This window comes from Chinchilla lanigera, unplaced genomic scaffold (assembly GCF_000276665.1).
Source record: "Chinchilla lanigera isolate Chin_1 unplaced genomic scaffold, ChiLan1.0 scaffold00008, whole genome shotgun sequence".
Classification (NCBI taxonomy): domain Eukaryota; kingdom Metazoa; phylum Chordata; class Mammalia; order Rodentia; family Chinchillidae; genus Chinchilla; species Chinchilla lanigera.
The window spans coordinates 5,000,203-5,017,550 of NW_004955409.1; the positions used below are offsets into that span (position 1 = coordinate 5,000,203).

Consider the following 17,348-nt stretch of genomic DNA (forward strand, 5'->3'; position numbering starts at 1 on the left):
CTGCCCGCTGCCTGGGCCCGCCGAGCCGACCCCCGGCCGCAGGCCGGAGCAGCCGTGCCCGCAGCAGCACCTGTTGGGAACCGGCCTGAGCTACCGCGCGCGGGTAAGTGCGCCCTGTCCGGGCTTCCGCAGGGCCCCGAGCCCGGCAGCCGGGGGCTGGCAGGAGGCGTTGTGCAGCCGGACCAAGGGGCGGGCCCGCCGGCCTCGCAAACTCCCCACCAAGCCCCGGCTGCCCTGAGCGATCGTTGGGACGCACGCCGGGTTCACGGGCAGTGGGGTCCGAGGCCCTGACCGAGGCTGCCGGGCAGCTTCCCTGGCGGAGGCAGCCGCGTGGGCCTCCCGTCCCGCGGGAGCCGGCGCGGTGGTTCCGGAGAGCGGGCGCTGTCTGCCTGCCCGGTGATGCCGACCTGGCCGTCACACTGGCTGTTGTTCTGGGTGAATACAGCGCACGTTTCTGTGCCGGAAGAACTTGCCGTGGGAAAAGGATTTCGTTTTGTTTTAAAATTTCGAGCTGAGCATTTAGCCCGCACTTCCCGAAGCAGGGCTGTCTCTGCGCTTGTGCTAGGAGCGGTCTTAGCGCTTCAGCGCGCGCCTACTGGGTGATTTTCCACACCGCTGCGGGCAGGCCTGCCCGCCGGCTCCGTGCAACGTCGGGGTCCTCGCCGGCCTCCGTGTGCCCAGCCCAGCCCGGGTCTGGGGGAGCGAGGAGCCGGCCCCTGCCCTTTTAGCGCCCGCATCTCAGCAAATGCAGGCGGAGGACAGTGCCTGCGGTGAGAGGCGGGGGTTCAGCCAACGGGAAAGGTGGGAGCCCTGCAGGCGAAGGTGCATCTTAGAGCAAACACCAGGCGAAAGGAGGCGGCTCCCGACGGCGGGAGTAGGTACCGCGGCACTGTGCGGCCGGGGCTGCCTAACGCTGGGCTGAACTGAAGAGACAGCGGGTGTGGAGGGCAGGCTGCCGGCGAGGAGCTGGCACAGGCGTGGGCCGCAGGAGGGGCCAGACTGGGGGACAGCTGAGGCAGGAGGGGAGGCCCGGAGCTCTTCAGGGCCGGTGAGGAGGCTGAGCCCTCCGGGGGTGCCGAGAACCGCCCGGGTCTGCAGCTACTCAGAAAAGCTGTCTGTTGGTTTGTTGGACGCGGCAGAGAAAAAACCGCGAGCCCGGAGGGAGCCAGACTCACAGCTGCCTGCGGCTCCCGCGGGAGGCTGCGGGTGGCGACGGGCGGAAGGACTTGGAGCTGCAGGCTGGGAGGGCGCAAGCGTCAGTGCGAGAGAAACGGTGGGTTAGGGAGGCGGCCGGGGCTGGGTTGGCGAGGATAATAAAGTGACTGTGTGACGTGCGCGTGAGTGGGGAGACGGTGGAGGAGGCCGGCGATCAGGTGAGCCCGCGGATTTGCAGCCTGGGCGGCAAGCTGGCGCAGGACGTGTCTCGGGGCAGGATGGGGACCTCACGGGGTGGGGGGCAGGCAGCAGGCCTGGGAGGAGCCGCCGTGTGAGGTCCGTTTCCCCGGAAGTCTCCTCGCTGGCGTGCGGGGATTTTCACGAGGACAGGCATCCCTTTCGTGACGGCGGACACTGACCCTGAGACCTACACGCACACAACACTGCCCACGGCCGGGACACGCGGCTGAGCCCTCTCTTAGAAGTCCAAACGCATGGAAGAGCTTACTCCCTCAGCTGCCGGGGACCCGACCGTGACAGGTGCAGAGCGATCGCATTTATCGGGGTGTCGCCTTCAGTGTTTCCGTGGGGAACCGATCCCAAAGAAGGCATTCTGCGAGTCCCCGTTGGGGGTGGAAGGCAGGTGCGGGCCTGGAGCTGAGTCTCCGGGGAGTCCTCCTCAGCTGCCTTCCGCTCGGCCTCCATCCTGGCCCATGCTGCGCTTCTGCCGCTCTTCTGAGATGTGAACCAATTTTTAAGAAAGGAAAGGCAAACCTATTAACTGACAGTGAAAAAAAATCACGGCACCTGCACCGCGGCTGTGCGCCGTGTATTCCCATCGTGGGGAGAAGAGACAGGAAGATTGAAATCCACGCTGGCCTGGTGATGACCACAGCCTGGAGGTGAGGGTCGCCACTCACTGATGCGCAGGTCTTGTAGGCAGAAGGGGGCTTTATTGCCGCCCCCTGGTCCTCTCTGGGGCCTGGCCCCCCTCTGCGCAGTGTAGGCTGAACCGCGGCTCTGAGGTGCAGGGTTACTTTTCCCGAATGCCACAGGTCAGAGCAGTCTCCTTCCCCGCCTTCCTTGGCCTTCCTCACCGCCGGTACTGGGTATGCTGGTCTCTCCATGGTTAAATGCTGCATATGCTTTTGAGACGCCAACATGAAAACTGTTTACTGATAGGAAAAGCGTCTGAAGATAGTATTGAGAAGCCAGGAGGGCGTGGAGGAATGCACAGAGCCTGGAGCAGTCTGCTTTGTACCGCGATCACAGAATACCCGATGCTGAGAAATACAGGGGTGCCTCGTTGAAGAACTTCATTCTTTCCACGGTTCTAGTTGCAAACCAAGCTGGATGAGAACCGAATCAGATTCGATGGTTAGGTTCAAGGCTGACCCTATGGGGAAGTCTGATTCAGGACCAGAATCATGGGCAATATGTTTGTGAGCTGAGTGTTGCTGTATATAAAGAGGAGAGTTTATTTAGCTCGGTTTTGGAGGCAGAGAGTCCAGGACTCAGAGGCCCCCTGTTGGATCCCTGTGTAACGTGGCAGGTGGGGTGGCGGCAGGAGGGCGTGGGAGAGGGGTCGCATGCAGAGACCGGCAGGTAGGAGGGCGCTTTCCCGACAGCGCACTCCTGAGGGGATAACCGGGGGTCTGAGACCTGCGCTAACCCCTCTCCCGGTGGCCCCGTTACCCCCTGCAGCCCTGCCCCCCAAGCCAACTTGCAACGCGGCAGCCTGTGAGGCCACGCTTGCGCCTGTGCAGGTCACAGCAGGGCCCCGGGTGCTTTGTGCCACTTCACCCTTCAGTGTGAGGAGGTCGCCGTGGCTGGCACGTGTCTGCTGGACTGGGGCTTCTGCAGTGGGCCTGGGCTGGACCCCCGTCATCCATCTTTGTGACCCTGGGGGGCTGTTCCCCACTGTGGCTTCTCACTCCCACTTCCGGGTTGTTCTGTAGCCGGGTCTGAGTCACCCCCAGTGGGAAGTGAACCAGCCTGCGTCCTCAGCACCGTGTTCTGTCACCCTCAGTGACACCCAGCTCGGGGGTCCAGGCTGCCCCCCGCACCCCCACTGTGCTGTCTGTGATGCAGGTGGCCAGGTCGGCACCTCCGCCGGTGCTGGGGCTCGGGATGGAATCTCTCAGCCCCATCTTGCGTTTTCCAGCGGAGTCCCTGGCAGAGAAGCCGAGGCGGTCTTCTTCGGAGCAAGCCCACTGGGCTCCCTTCCTTTACACACAGGGACACCGAGTACCGGGCTGGGTGACACCCCGGAGGGGACCTTGCTGTCAGCTGAGGGAGCCCTTCCCGTGCTAAACAGTGTTGCCGAGCTATGTGGACATCTAGGCCCAGCACAGGCTGACCATGATTGGTGAAGAAGATGTGGGCCCAAAGTTAGTGTCTCTAGCAGTCCTTTCTCAAACAACTTTTCTTTTTGTTTTTTTGTTTTTTTGTTTTTTGTTTTTGAGACAGGGTCTTGCTATGTAGCTCAAGCTGGCCTTGAACTTACTATGCAGCCCAGGTTGGCCTCGGACTCACAGTGACCCTCCTGTCTCAGCACTCTGAAGGTGTTTTGTTCAGTGCACGCTGCCTCCAAGATTCCTGGCCCCGTCCTGGACAGCTGCTGAGTCCAGGGAGTGCGGTGAGGCACAAACGGGACGACTGTGCCCCGTGGGGGACGGCTAGCGATGCCCGGAGACTGCGAGGTGTCGTCACTGGAAGGGGAGCAGGTGCGACCGGCCTTTCCTGGAGAGGCCGGGGTGCAGCTTAATGGGGCCAGGCGCATACTGCAGACCCACTAGGCCGGCGCTCAGGGGCTGGGTGTGCGGGGAGGCTGCACAGCTGACCTGGCCAGGCCTGTCCACAGCCTCTGGCAGAAGCGACTTCTAGCTTTCTGAAGTTTCCTTCTTTTCCCCTTCCCTTCCTTCTCTTCCTCCCTCTCCTCTCCCTCCCTCCTTCTTCCTTTTCTTGCCCCTCCTCTCCCTTGTCTACCTCTTCTCCTCCTGCCTTCTTCCTCTTCTGAAGTACTAGGGATTGAACCCAAGGCCTTTGCACTGAGCTGGATCCACAGTTTATTATTTTAGAGACAGAGTCTCACTGTCCTCAGTTGCCCAGGCTGTGCCGTGTGCCACCCTCCTGCCCCAGGGTCCCAGAGTGCTGGGATGACAGGTGTGCACACCACGCCCCTCCTTCTCTTCTTTGAGATCCACGTATTTTCTAATATTAAAGGTTACCACCCGCGTCGCACCCAGGAAGACTCCTGCGGCCCCCCCGCTCAGTCTTGGGAGTGGCACTGGCATGAGGTCAGGGGTCTTGGGAGTGGCACTGGCATGAGGTCAGGGGTCAGCCTAGCTCTGTGCAGGTGCAGAGCCGCCTGCTTTCCTGCCCGCTGCCTTAGCCGCTCTCAGCACCTTCTGGTCAACCAGGGTACGCGTTCACCAACTACCTTGTGTGAGCCGTGAGAACAGGGCCTGCTGGGGTTGCCGGCTTCCTGACCCTGTGCTGGGAGCAATCCCAGAAATGGGACCTTTACCCCAGTGACATGGGTAACGATTTACAGGAATCATTTGCTGGGAAATGATGAAATGTGTAATTCAACTCAATGTTTTTGTTGCTGCTTTTGTTTTGTTTTTTGAGACAGAGTCTGGCCTGTGTAGTTCATGCTGGCCTTGAACTTACTACGCAGCCCAGGCTGGCCTTGAACTCGCAGTAATGCTCTTCCCTTCGCCTCCTGAGTGCTAGGATTTCAGGTGTGTGTCACCACACCCGGCTCTGACTTTCATGTTTTTAATCTAGTGCAAAATTCTTGAAAGCCAGGGTTCTTCCACCTCCTCCCTCAGCACCTGTCCTTTAACCCTGATAGCAGAGCTCACCGGACGCGTTGCACTATAAACTCCTGTCCGCTGGCGAGTTAAGCTGCCCAGCGTCACGGGCTCAGCAGCAGCACAGCAAGGGCGCCTGGACTCCTAGGCCGGTGCTCTTTCCACCACACCAGGGGACTGAGACTGATTCATGCGTGAGGAGCTTACAGTAGGAAAGGACGGCCAAGGCGCCCTCGCGGTTTACTGTGGGTACAGTAACCCTGAGTGATGCCAGCGAAACTGTGGTGATGGCCTGGGGAAGCACCTTCCCCGGAGAGGCTCAGCGATCCCGCGCAGGGGAAGGCATCTCAGGGCCTCAGAAACGGGTATCTCCGGGAGGCAGGAGAGAGGCGGGTGTGTGAGGGAAGAGAGTGGTGTAGCTTGGACGAGGCACGAGACTGGCGGAGGAGATCGGAGGGAAAACAAGATGGCAGCACAGGCGTCGAGGGTCATGCGCGCTGGGTCATGCTGCATTGCTACACCGGAGAGTGACCGGGGTAGAGGTGTTCTGGGAAGGCGACACGGGCTGAAATGCCAGGGAGGGTCCAAGAGGAGGGCGGCTGGAGATCAGGTGAGAGGCCAGGGAGGACAGAGGGAGGCGACGGGAGGAGGGGAGATGAGAGCACCAGAGGAAGAGCCGCTGGCTTTCTGCCCTGAGGGAGCAGAGAGCCTGGAGCGTGGTGAGCAAGGGGGCAAGGGGTAGGAAGGGCCGGGGCCGGGGCTGGAGGTTGCTGCGGTCAAGGTGACCGATGGCGGAGTGTGCCCATGTAGGGGCACAGGGGGAAGCCATGTAGCTGGGACGGGGCGGTGGGCAGGAGAAGGTGCTGGCGATGGATGAGCACTGCAAGGATTTGGGAGGACAGGGCGCCCAGGAGGAGGAGACAGGCCTGAGGAGGGAGAGGCTATGTGACCCAAGGAGGACTCAGGAGAGAACCAGGCAGAGCCCTGGCTCGGCCCTTTGTCTCCCCTCCTGTTTCAGTCTATAGGGAGGGGAACCCCAAATCCCGTGCCCATGCTCTCCTCACCCATCCAGGCAGGGCACCTCCCGTGCCCAAGTCACACATGCCGGGCTCATCCTGACCCTGCACGTCTTCTGCCAGCCCCACCTTTCTGACGCCCTCGTGCACCCCACTCCTGCCCTGCGGGCTGCGTTTCCAGCTTACTCTGTCAGCTCCGTGTGAACCAGTGTCCCCAGAAACCTATGTGGGGAGCTGTGCTTGCAGCTCTCACTGGACACCAAGAGGACAATCATGACACAGGGCAGAAGGTGCCGGGCGCCTGCCCAAGGTGGCCAGGGATGTAGGGCAGCCCACTTGGAGGGGTGGAGATGCTGGCACACTGGTCAGGGAAAGCCTCCTGGGGCCCTTAAGGGGGGTCCTGACAGGCTGGGTAGAGGTTTAGCCTTAAGGGAATGAATGGGTGCATAAGGGGTTTTCCAGATGCATGGACACGGGTACGGAATCTGGCCAGAGAAAACATTGGTGCTCACTTAGCTGGTGCAGAGGCTGCTGGGAGAGTTCTGAGGCTGGTACTGCTGAGGCTGGAGCCGGGTGAGAGCAGTCTTCCTGGCTGGCATCGGAGTCCGGATGTCGGGCAGAGGCAGGAGATCCACTGGTGGTGAGGAGAGGCTGCCTCATGCAAGGAAGCCCTCTGAGGGGTGGTACGGCAGGCCAGGGTGAGAAATGTCCGTGTCAGCATCCCGATGGGTGGGAGGAGGTAGAGAAACACCGCGAGAGTAATTTCAGGAGGGGGAAAGGGAGGAAGGGTGGAGCCCGGCCCAGCTGGCCTGAGGTTTTGAGATGTGGCTGAGGGTGGTGGGCGGGAGGTGCCAGCCACAGGAGGTGAGGAGGCGCTGTTGACAGGGACAGAGAGGCTCCATTTCTGACAAGCGAGCTTGAGGTGGAGGTGGCAGATGGTCCAGATGAGACTCAGAGTGGTGGCCAGCAGGCAGGTGTGGGTGGGGACAACCCAGCCAGGTGACCGACCATCTCACCATGACAGTGTCCCATTAAGGCAGGGAGGCTGTGTGGACTTCTGAGAGTGCGGAAAAGAGGGGGGCACTCCTTCGTATTCTCTGTGCGCAAGAAGGCGATTCCGTGATACCAACGAGACTGTCACTGTAGAAGGAAAGTGCAAGTGAACCTGTATACGTGTGCTTTCTCGTGAAGGTCAGGACCTTTCACCTGCATCTTATGCACAGTGACTCAAGTGCCTTTTTCTTGCTGGTGGGCCAACTCCACCCATCTACCCTCCTCCTCTTGGTTCCACAGAAGGAGATGAGATTCTGGACACGGATCTGAGCCCTCGGAGAGCAGAACCATTTGCCCTTCTTTGTTCTTTCAGATGGTCTCAACTCAAGCTCTTTGTTGCTGTTAAGATCAGCTTTCCTTTGCAGTCTTTCCAGAGCTTCTGACTTCCTTTCCCAGAACGACAGCCTTCTAGAAAAGTCCGCAGCCCTGTTTCCCAGTGCGTGTAGCTCCTGGTGAGATGATGCGATGTGAGCAGCGGCAACTGCACATGCGAGCGGGGCTGGGACATGGGGAGCTCGGGCCAGCCCCGCTGCACATGGTCACCTCAGGTGCGCAGGCCCTGGGGCCCGCCGATGGCAGAAGTGCACTCCAGACCCAGGTTCAGGAGGCGAAGCCAAACTGGTAACTAGATAGGGATCTCTGAGGGTAAAGTTTGATTTAGAAACTCATGTAGGGCCTTTCTTGTTATAAAGAAAGCCAAGACCTCAGCGAGTCTGGAATTCCCTCCATGCTTAATGTTTTTCAACCGAAGACTACGGGAAAATGGTTGTTTTTGTTTCTCTTCATAAAAACCCACATCGTCCAGAACGCTTGGCATGGCTCCAAAGCATTCTGTGTTACTGACCACTTCTGAATAAAGGCATTGCAAAGCAAGATGTAATTTGTTCTCAACAGTCTTTGTCATTTGGAGAAAATACATATCTTTCTCAGGTGTGGTGACATTAACTGTTAAGCATATGATCTAGCAAAACCAGCTGGGCATGGTGGCGCATCCCTGTAATACAAGCACCTTGGAAGCTGAGGCGTGAGGACTGCCATGAGTTGGAGGCCAGCCTGGGCTACATAGTGAGATGCTGTCTCAGAAAAACCAAAATAAAACAAACAACACGACAACAAAGCAACCAAACAAGAAGCCAATTTGGCTTTACATATTTATTTGCCAAAAACTGAAATATCATGCCCATGCTGACAAAATGGATATATTTTAATTCTTGATCATCCAGTCCTCTGAGGAAGTCAAAGACTTCTAGCCTCCTCATAAAAATGAGGCTGTTTTGTCATATTTATTAAAAAATGGAAGATTCAGGACTTGAGGAGGGAGGACAAACAATGAGGACTCACCCTTCTTTTTTTTCTTTCTCTCCCTCCCTCCTTCCTTCCTGCCCTCCATCCCTTCCTTCCCTTTCTTCCTTCCTTCCTTTCTAATTTTTCTCCTTTTTTTTTTTTATAGTACTGGGGATTGAACACAGGGCTGTATCCTGAACCCTTTTTCATTTTTCACTTAGAAGCATGGTCTTGCTAAGTTGTCTAGATTGGGCTCAAACTTCAGATCCTCCTGCCTCAGTCTCGTAGGGTGCTGGGATTACAGGTGTGCACCACTGCTGGGCCTTTTCTAGGTCTTCCTGTCTAATTTTTTCATCGTGTTTTCTGAAATGTCAAAGGTAACACATGCTAACTTGGGGGAAAATTCAAACAATACTGAAGGTAAAGGGTGAAAAGTCTCTTCTCTGGGCGATCGACACCAGTGTGTGATTGATGTTTTTGCACGTCTACCATCGCACACTTACCTCTGCACGCAAGCACCCCTGTGGGCACGGGTGAGGACCGCCGCATGCGGCCGCTTTCACCCAACCTTTCCTCCCACACAGATCGGCCGTGAGCCCCTGCGAACCTGGGGCACCGCGGCGTCCTGGGCATGGTCCTCCTTGTGGCTGCTCCTTGGTTGCGGGACACAGTGCTGAGGCCGGGGACAAAGGCAATCTGTCCTCTTGATTCTCTCCTTTTCTGAGATGACCTTCATGATACATACTCTGGGCAAAGGACGAGAGACTTGGAAAGAATTCTTGATTTGCAATAAAACATCTTGCAAATATACAACACTGGAAACAAATGCCTGAGCCCCATCAGCTTAGCGCTCCTGACCCAGCCCCAGCACAACATCGTGGGGAGCTCGGGGTGGGGACCCGGCCCTGTCTCCCTGGTGCTGGACTCGGCCCAGCCCCATCCAGCAGAGGTAGGAAATACACACACCCCTGAAAGCGCTGCAAACAAAGCCACGCTGTTCCGACACCCAGCCTCAAATCATTATCTCTTGGGACAAGCGGCAAGAAGTTGCAAAGTTGTGGGAAAAGTAGACGGAGACGCCAGTACGCAGCTCCGTGCCTTGTCCGGCGACAGGGACGTTCTGGGAGGGAACGTTGGGAACAGACCGCCCTGCGGGTGAGAATGATAAGGGAGGGAGGGAGGGAAGGAGCCCAGTGCAGGGAATATCCGTGTCCTGTCCACATCCCTTCCCTGTCCCCATCCTCATCCCTGTCCCAGCCCCGTCCCTGTCCCCGTGGAGAAAGGGCCCCTAGCTCACCTACAGCACAGGGTAGGGTCTCTGAGCCCTCACCCGGCCCTAGGGACCTGAAGCGTGCGTGCCTGCGTGCATGTGCGTGCCTGCATGAGTGTGCGTGCCTGCGTGCGTGTGCGTGCCTGCGTGCGTGCATACGTGCAGACCCGGGTCTAGTTCTCATAGCCGACACCAACACCCGGTGAGTGTGAGCCATGCAGGTAGCTGACGCTCCTCCTCCCAGGCTCTGTCTTTAAGAGCACACATAGGGAGAGCTCCCTGTGGCACAGATAACATGCTGCCGTCTTGTGACGGGTGGTTGATGCTGGTCGAAAACATTACTTGAGAGAAAAATGCCATATTTTTCTACATCTGTGGTGGGTGTAATTTACCTACCATACAAATTTATCTTTTGAGTATACAATTGAGTGGATTGATTGATTGATATGGTTTTTCGAGACAGGGTTTTGCTACATAGCCCAGGCTGCCCTCAAACTTGTGGCGATCCTCCTGCCTCAGCCTCTTTGTGCTGGCATTACAGGTGTGCAGCCCCGTGCCTGGCATTCAGTGGCTTTTCATATAGTCACCGATTCTTTATGAGAAGAAGCAAGATGTCCCATGTCCAGACATAAGAAAGAGCAAATGCTGCTCTCCACTCTGAACGTTCCTTGACGGGCGCTCAGAGAATCCGCCCCCATCTGGACCGGGCCTTGCCTGTGTCACAGGTGTCTCCACCCCACCTCCCAGGAATGGTGAATGCGCCATGTCCCCCCGCTGCTTGCCGTCACCTCCACTCACATCAGCCGGCTCGTGTCTGTTCCATCCTTAAAATCGCACCTCTCTGCTCTCAAAGTCTCAATTCCTCAAAACAAAAGCAGAACCGCAGCACCGCGCTCCCGACTTGCCTCCTCACTCTTAGCAGTTCCTTTCCACCGTCTGCCGTCTGGCTTTGGCCTTTGCTCCTGTCCTCCCTTAAGTAACCAGTGCAAGCCATCAGGTGCCAAAGTCCAGCGGATCTTTTCCAGGCCTCTCTATTGCCCAGGACTCAGCTAGCCCGAGTCACCTTGATGTCCACCATGTCACACCCTGCTGGTTCTCCTGTACTACATTTCTGGCTTTTGCGTCTCCTTCTCCTTCTGCCCCTTAAATGCTGAGTGATCCTGCTTTTGCCTGTGACCCATGGAGGAGTTGGAATGGATGATCTCCAAGGCCGCTTGAGCTCTGTTACTCTTTGGGCCATATTATCTGGAGTTGGAATTCATGGGGTGAAGGAGGTTCTGCCACTGCGGCCTCAGGCACAACCACACCTTGGGCGTCCTAAAACCCTAGAGGGCTGGGAAGGTGGAGTCCACCAGGATACTTAGACTCCTGCTGGAGACAACGTATTTGATTAAACAATATTTTGGCTTTTTCCAATTGGCATTTTTTTTCAGTAAAGCTTATTTAAATGGCGGCCACACTTTTCAATAATGATTTAGTTATGTACACTGCTACCAAGATTTCTGATGGTGTACTGAAAGCAGGGTTCAGTATGATAACCAGGGGCAGGAGCAAACTTCAAGTGTATTTGAGTCTCTAAAGGGAAGGGCTGGGTGCAGACATTTCTGAGTAATGGACAGGGGAGAGTTTGGTGGAGCTGCTAATGTTGGTCTGCCTTGTGGAGGTACTTGCTGGTGCTCTTATTTGTGGGAGTACAACTTCCTGCAGTAAGTGTTTAATTTGATCAACTCCTCCATGCTGGGTACTCAAGGTGGAGTCAGACTTGTGTGAGCTGGGGCATAGGTATAATTATTTAATCTTGAGGCATTCAGAATTGAGAAACAAGGTCATAACAAACAAAAGATGTTCCATTTTAAGTGAATTATGGGTTCTCAGGAGAGACTATGTACATGCTATCACTATTACATTAGATTACTTCTCCAGCTTAATCGACAAGGATACAAAATGTAATTATTCCTGTCATTCACTAAGCCATGGGGATGATTCACTAAGCTATGGTGTTGAGTTGGCCATGGCAGAAACCATATGAAGGCCATAGCCAATAAGATGGAGGACACACTGAGACAATGGCAGTAGCCAATAAGATGGAGGACACAGGGGCTGGGGATTTAGCTCAGCAGCAAAGCGCCTGCCCAGCAAGCGCAAGGTCGTGAGTTCGGTTCCCAGTACCGGAGAAAAACAAAAAAAAAAAAGATGGAGGACACATTGGACCACTGAGACAATGGCGGTAGCCAATAAGATGGAGGACACACTGACCCACTGAGACAATGGCAGTAGCCAATAAGATGGAGGACACATTGGACCACTGAGAATGACCGTGGCTCCAGCTCGCTTTCATGGCACACACCTAGAGCGCCCTTATTAGCATCTGCATCTGGCCCTGTCACTCTGCTTCTCCGTGGAGGGGTGCTCAGGGCTGCCACCCCTTGGCTTCTCTGCCTGGGAGCCCTGGGATAACGGATGGGCCCCCTGAGACAGCCTCAGAATCACACTGTCTGTGCAGCAAGGGCGCTGGCTTTTTGCCTAACCCTTCAGAGCAAAGGACATCCAGCAGGACTCTCCTGGGAAGCAGATTAACTTCTGTGAGTCACTGCTTTTCCATCTCATTTATGATTCATGACCTGGGCTGTATTTTTAGCTTTTATTTATTTGGGTCTGAGAAGTGGGATGGGCGGAAGTACAGTTAGGAAACTCACGGGAAAATGGAGAGAAACTGGCATCAAGCTTCAGCTCGGGTTGCCTGGAGTTTGGGTCTAACTCTCAGACATGCAGCAGATGTTACCGAGAGCCTCCTGTGTGCCACGTCAGACGTGCGCCGAGCTCTGAGAGCACAAAGGTGAGGGAGACTCGCGTGTGTCCTCCGTGGACAGTGTGGAGAGAGCAGAGGGACCGTTCAAGCAGCGCTCCCCTGTGGATGCTGCCAACCGCGTCTCTGGGCTCCGGGCCTGTGGGAGACCTGGGTTGCTTGGAGCAGCCTTAGTCTTGCCTGGAGCTCTTGTGCACACGGCGCACATCACCTGGAATCCACTCTCCAGCCCCTCCGTGCTTACCCTCCCCCGACGGAGCTTCTCTGACCCCCCAAGACTGGTGGGCAGCCTCCCTCACACCCCATGGCCCCTAACTCTCACCGGTACCCCGTTCACCCGGATGTTCTTCACCGAGTCCCTTCGAAGTTGCTGAGCCTCATGCACCCGCTCCCCAAACGAAGGCAGGAGAAGCCGAAGGCAATCAGGAAGAACAACATTGCCCCCCAACATACTGTCACCGGCTGAGCCCTTTCTGGACACCCAGCATTGACCTGCGCTACACTGGAGCCTCACAAGAACCCCATGAAATGGAACTGTTGCTGCTGCCGTAGCCGAGGAACCCGAGGCTTTGATGGGGCACTGTTCGCCCGCGGTTCCACAGCCAGTGTGTGCAGAGCTGAGCTTCAAAGCCAGGCCCACCCGACTGCCCGAGGCCACCTCCTGACTCCGTGTGTCCCTTCTCCCCTGTCACAGCTGCCGCCTGAGTCGCGGCAGACAGACCAGGTCACCCCGCACTGGCGGGTCCTCTTGGCTTCTCAGGATCCCCGCTCACCTCGTGTGTCCCGAGCACTGCAGCAGGGGCTCTGCCCTCTGTCACTGTCACTCAGCCCCTGGAAGGAGGGCAGCTTCCTAATGGCCGGAGCAAGGCTGGGGGACACAGCCCTCCCACGGCGGCACCAGGGGCCGGGAGGAGCCTCGTCCAGCTTCAGAGACCTGTGGTCCTACTGTGTGCAGGGAATGAGAGCATGGGAAAGAGCTGAGGATTGGCACCAATGACTCCCGCATCCACAGGAGAAAGGGTGGAAAGCAGAAAAATGAGATGGGAAGAGGAGAACAAATGTCTGGAGGCAGGAGCCCTGCGGGGACCGGACGAGTTTGCCTTCCTGGCCGTAGGTCTGCTTCCGCAGCGGTGGGACGGATCGCGCAGTTATTCCTGTGTAAACAGCACTCTCCAGGCTCCCCGGCTTCCACATGCACTCATGCTCTGACACGAGTTCGGATTTTCCCGTCCGTCAGGAAAGGGGAGCCCTCCTCCTCTCACCAAGCAACTGAATCTGAGCCGGGGAGCTTTCCCCAGGTTTCAATTCTCATTTTCGTTATGAGGAACCTGTCACGCCAGCGTGGAGACTTGGTCCCATAGCAACAGACAGTCACCTTCTTGTCTCCTGGGGCTAGGACTGCACAGGGATGCAAGTCTCTTGAGGGAGCCTTGGATGTACGGCCAGCAATCAGAGCTGTTAGTTGCAACTTTTTTTTTTTTTGTCTTTTTGAGACAGGGTCTCGCTATGCTGTTCAGGCTGGCCTTGAGCTCACTTTGTAGCCCAGGCTGGTCTGGAACTTGCAACCATCCTCCTGCCTCAGCCTCCCGAGTGCAGGGATTACAGGCGTGAGCCACCACGCCCGGCCTTTTTTCTTGTTTTTTTTTTGGCTTAGTTGCAACTTTTGAATCACAGGAACAACGTTAAAAGTCAAAGCTCTTAAGGCGCTTCTGTCTGAAACACACTGAGGACATGTTAGTCAGGGAGAATTCATGCTGTACTGAGAACATGGGATGACTGACATGATGGGGAACCGACAACATATTTATTTCCCTGGTTGTCTTCATTTTCTGGTCCTGTGAAAAGGCACCTGAGACGGTAATTATGAGGACTGGGCCCTCATTCGGCTTACATTTGTGGAGGCTGGTGAGTACAAAGCGGCATGGGCGTCTGCTCAGCGAGGCCTCCTTGCTGGGTTTGACTTGGCCCAGGGTGCCACGTGGCGGACAGTAAGAGTGCAAGCTCAGCCTCTTTTCCTCGTCCAAAGCCACTAATGTCATCACGGGCCTCACCCTTGTGCCTCACTGAACCCAGATTACCTCCTAAGGGGCCTGTCTCCAGCTACTGCAGACATGCAAATGTAAAACTGACTCTCCAGCCCATGAAATGTGGGGGGACACATTCAAACCACACCGATGGCAGGTGCAGCTGTCTCTGTCTAAGTCACACGCTAAGTTACTAAAGATACGAAAATGTTTGCCGCCTTCAGTGGATGCCTGGCTTTACCACTCTTCTTTCTCTCCGTGGTATCTCGCTATCTTTCTACACAGGGTGATCGAAATAGATGGTGAATGTTTGCATTAAAAATTGATTACAGTAAAAGACACATGGCTATTAAATCTGCCTGAAAATACTCCCCGTTGCTTTAAGCACACTTATCCCACAGACCCTGCCCCTTTCTGCAGCAGTTCTGGAGTCCTCTTTCATGAGTGTCTTTAGCTGTGCTGTGGCTGCCTCAGCATCCTGAAACATTCAAAATGTTTCCCTTTTGTGTTCACTTTGACTTGGGGGAAGGGCCAAAAGCCACAGAGGGCCAGATCTGGTGAATAAGGTAGGTGGGTATTTGAAGTGAGGGGTAGTATATTGCTCCCTGGCCAATGTTTGCTGTAACGTTAACACAATGTAATGTTTACTGTAATAAATGTTTCTCTTAAGTGTAAAGTCACTATAGTTTTGATCTGTCTACCTACAGGAGGATTTTGATGGGCAGGTGGAAGAGAGACACAATGCAGTGCTCAAGATCAAAAGCGCAGATGCTTAGTCAGACCACCTTCCATCGCATAAGATGACTTTTCTGGCAGAAAGAGCCCAGGTGGCTTCAGACACACGGGTCCAAGGGCCTGGTTGTAGCCCCAGAGCGCTTCGGGTGTGGCGCTGTCCCACGGTGACCTCCGGCTGAGCGCCCACTGTAGGCGGGGGTAAGCCCTCGGTCAGCTCAGCACAATCTGCTGTGAGGGCTGTTTCCGTGGGCGAGGGACTGTTGGAATGAGACCCAGAGCCACCTCGGGGCGCAGATGCCTGGCATACTTTCCTTGCCCACAGTGACTGGCACCTTTCTCTGATGAACTGGAAGGTTTCTACGGCCCATTTCCTAGCCCGTTCTGCAGGGTGCTGGAGTCACCCAAGTGCAGTGAGACTGCGGTTGTCCCTGTGTGTCTGGCTTCTGGCTCTGAAGACACATCTGTGAAACCTTGGGCTGCCCTCTGCCAGGGAGAAACCTTTCTTCTCGGTCGGCTTAGATGTCTCGAACTGAGTTCCAACCCCTGGGAGACATGATACTCCAGACCTTACCAGCCGTGCTTTCTTTAGGAGGAGAGGCATCCTTGGGAGTGGAGTGGATGGGGCTCTCTGCTGTGGGAGGAGGCGGAGGGCAAGGTTTGGGTGATGGCCTCGGCCACCTTCTGGCTCGGGCAGGAGTCCTGCAGAGGGAGGGCTCCTTTTGGGAAGAACAGCAGGACACGCTATCTGTCAGACAGACCTGTCCTTGTGAGCACCGAGGAAGAACGCAGAAGGCGGAGGAGCGCCGGCCGCAGAGCCTCACCTGTGCAGGGTGCACACGCCCAGCTTTGGGTGGACAAGGCGGAGCTTCCTGCTGGTGTCTGGATTTTTAAAATGTGTTCAGTTTAGTCAACTAAAATGTATTTGGAGGGGCTACCATGGGCCAGGCAGTGTGCTAGGTGTCAGGACCGAGCAGACCTGCTCTCTGCTACTAACCTGCTGGTGGGAGGGGCCGGTGGGCAAGCGACAGAGCCTGCAGAAAAGAAAATAAAAGAGGGCAGGACTGCCGGAGAGAAGGGAGGCCTTGGCACCTCTTGGGCGGGGTCTCTGAGTGGCTGTCCCCCGCCCCTCTGAGCTCCCCCTGCACTTGCTCCCCATCCCAGGGGACGGGTCCTCCTCCCACTGCTGGCCGCCTGGGTTTTCATTTGATTAATGCCACACTGAAAGGGAAAGTGCTGTCCGTCCCCCTCTTGTGAGAGCCGTATTCCGCCTCTAGCCGGGCACCAGGAGGGCTTTGGCCAGCATGATGCCGGATCCTTGTCACAGGTGCCGGAGTCCTTTAGGGAGGAACACGTTACAAACGGTCCTGTTACGACACAGGCTATTTTGAGACTTCCTGACCATCACTGTGGGCAAATTCATTCAAATAAATCATTCATTGCACTGTAAGACACGCTAGGCATAAGGATGACTCACACGCACCTCCCTGCCCTGGTGCAGCCCCTAGCCCGGCAGGGGCACAGAACAGATGGGGCGCTGGGCAGCGTAGCCCGTGCATGCGCTCCGGATGCCTGGGGCCCTCAGGGAGAGCCCTGAACCCTGCCTCCGGGCACCAGGGAAGGTTTCAAACAACCGTACCAAGTCCTGAGCCTGGTCCGTGTATTCAGGGCTCGTCCGTTCCCACGTACTTCCCGGGCGGGGTCTGCCAGGGGTCACATACTGCTTGCAGGTTTTTACTTCTTAGTAATTGTTTTACTGAGATATGCTTCACGTGCCGTACAGTGCACCCACTGGAAACGTACAATTCATTGTTTTTTTAGTGTATATTTACAGAGCTGTGCAGCGATCACCACTTTCAGAACATCTTTATTAACTCCAAAAGAGAGAAACCCTGTACTCTGTATAGCAGCCACGCCCTAAACCTCCAAGTCTCCATTTTCTTTTGTCTTTGTTTTAAATTAAATTTTAATTTTTATTAGTGCACATTTGCAGTGCATCATGATCACATTCATCCTGGAGAGCTGGTGCCTGGACCTAAGACAGGTTTTTCCTACCTTTGCTCCCTCCCGCCACCTCTTGGTCCCCTTGCCTTTTGCAAAAGATCTCTGTCTCTCTGTCTCTCTGTCTCTCTCTGTCTCTCTCTCTCTCCCCCATTTTCTTTATTTACATTTTAGGTTTCTCATATAAGA

At 55.9% G+C, this 17,348-nt stretch overlaps 1 protein-coding gene across 1 annotated transcript in view; it reads left to right on the forward strand.

Moving 5' to 3' along the window:
- The first annotated feature begins 6 nt into the window (after window positions 1-6).
- The window catches only part of Shc4 (SHC (Src homology 2 domain containing) family, member 4), a 111,144-nt gene continuing 93,802 nt past the window's right edge, over window positions 7-17,348 (forward strand). The window contains exon 1 of the mRNA XM_005376697.2: window positions 7-103. The gene's annotated coding sequence lies outside the window, so the exon portion shown is untranslated. The remainder of the gene's footprint in view (window positions 104-17,348) is intronic.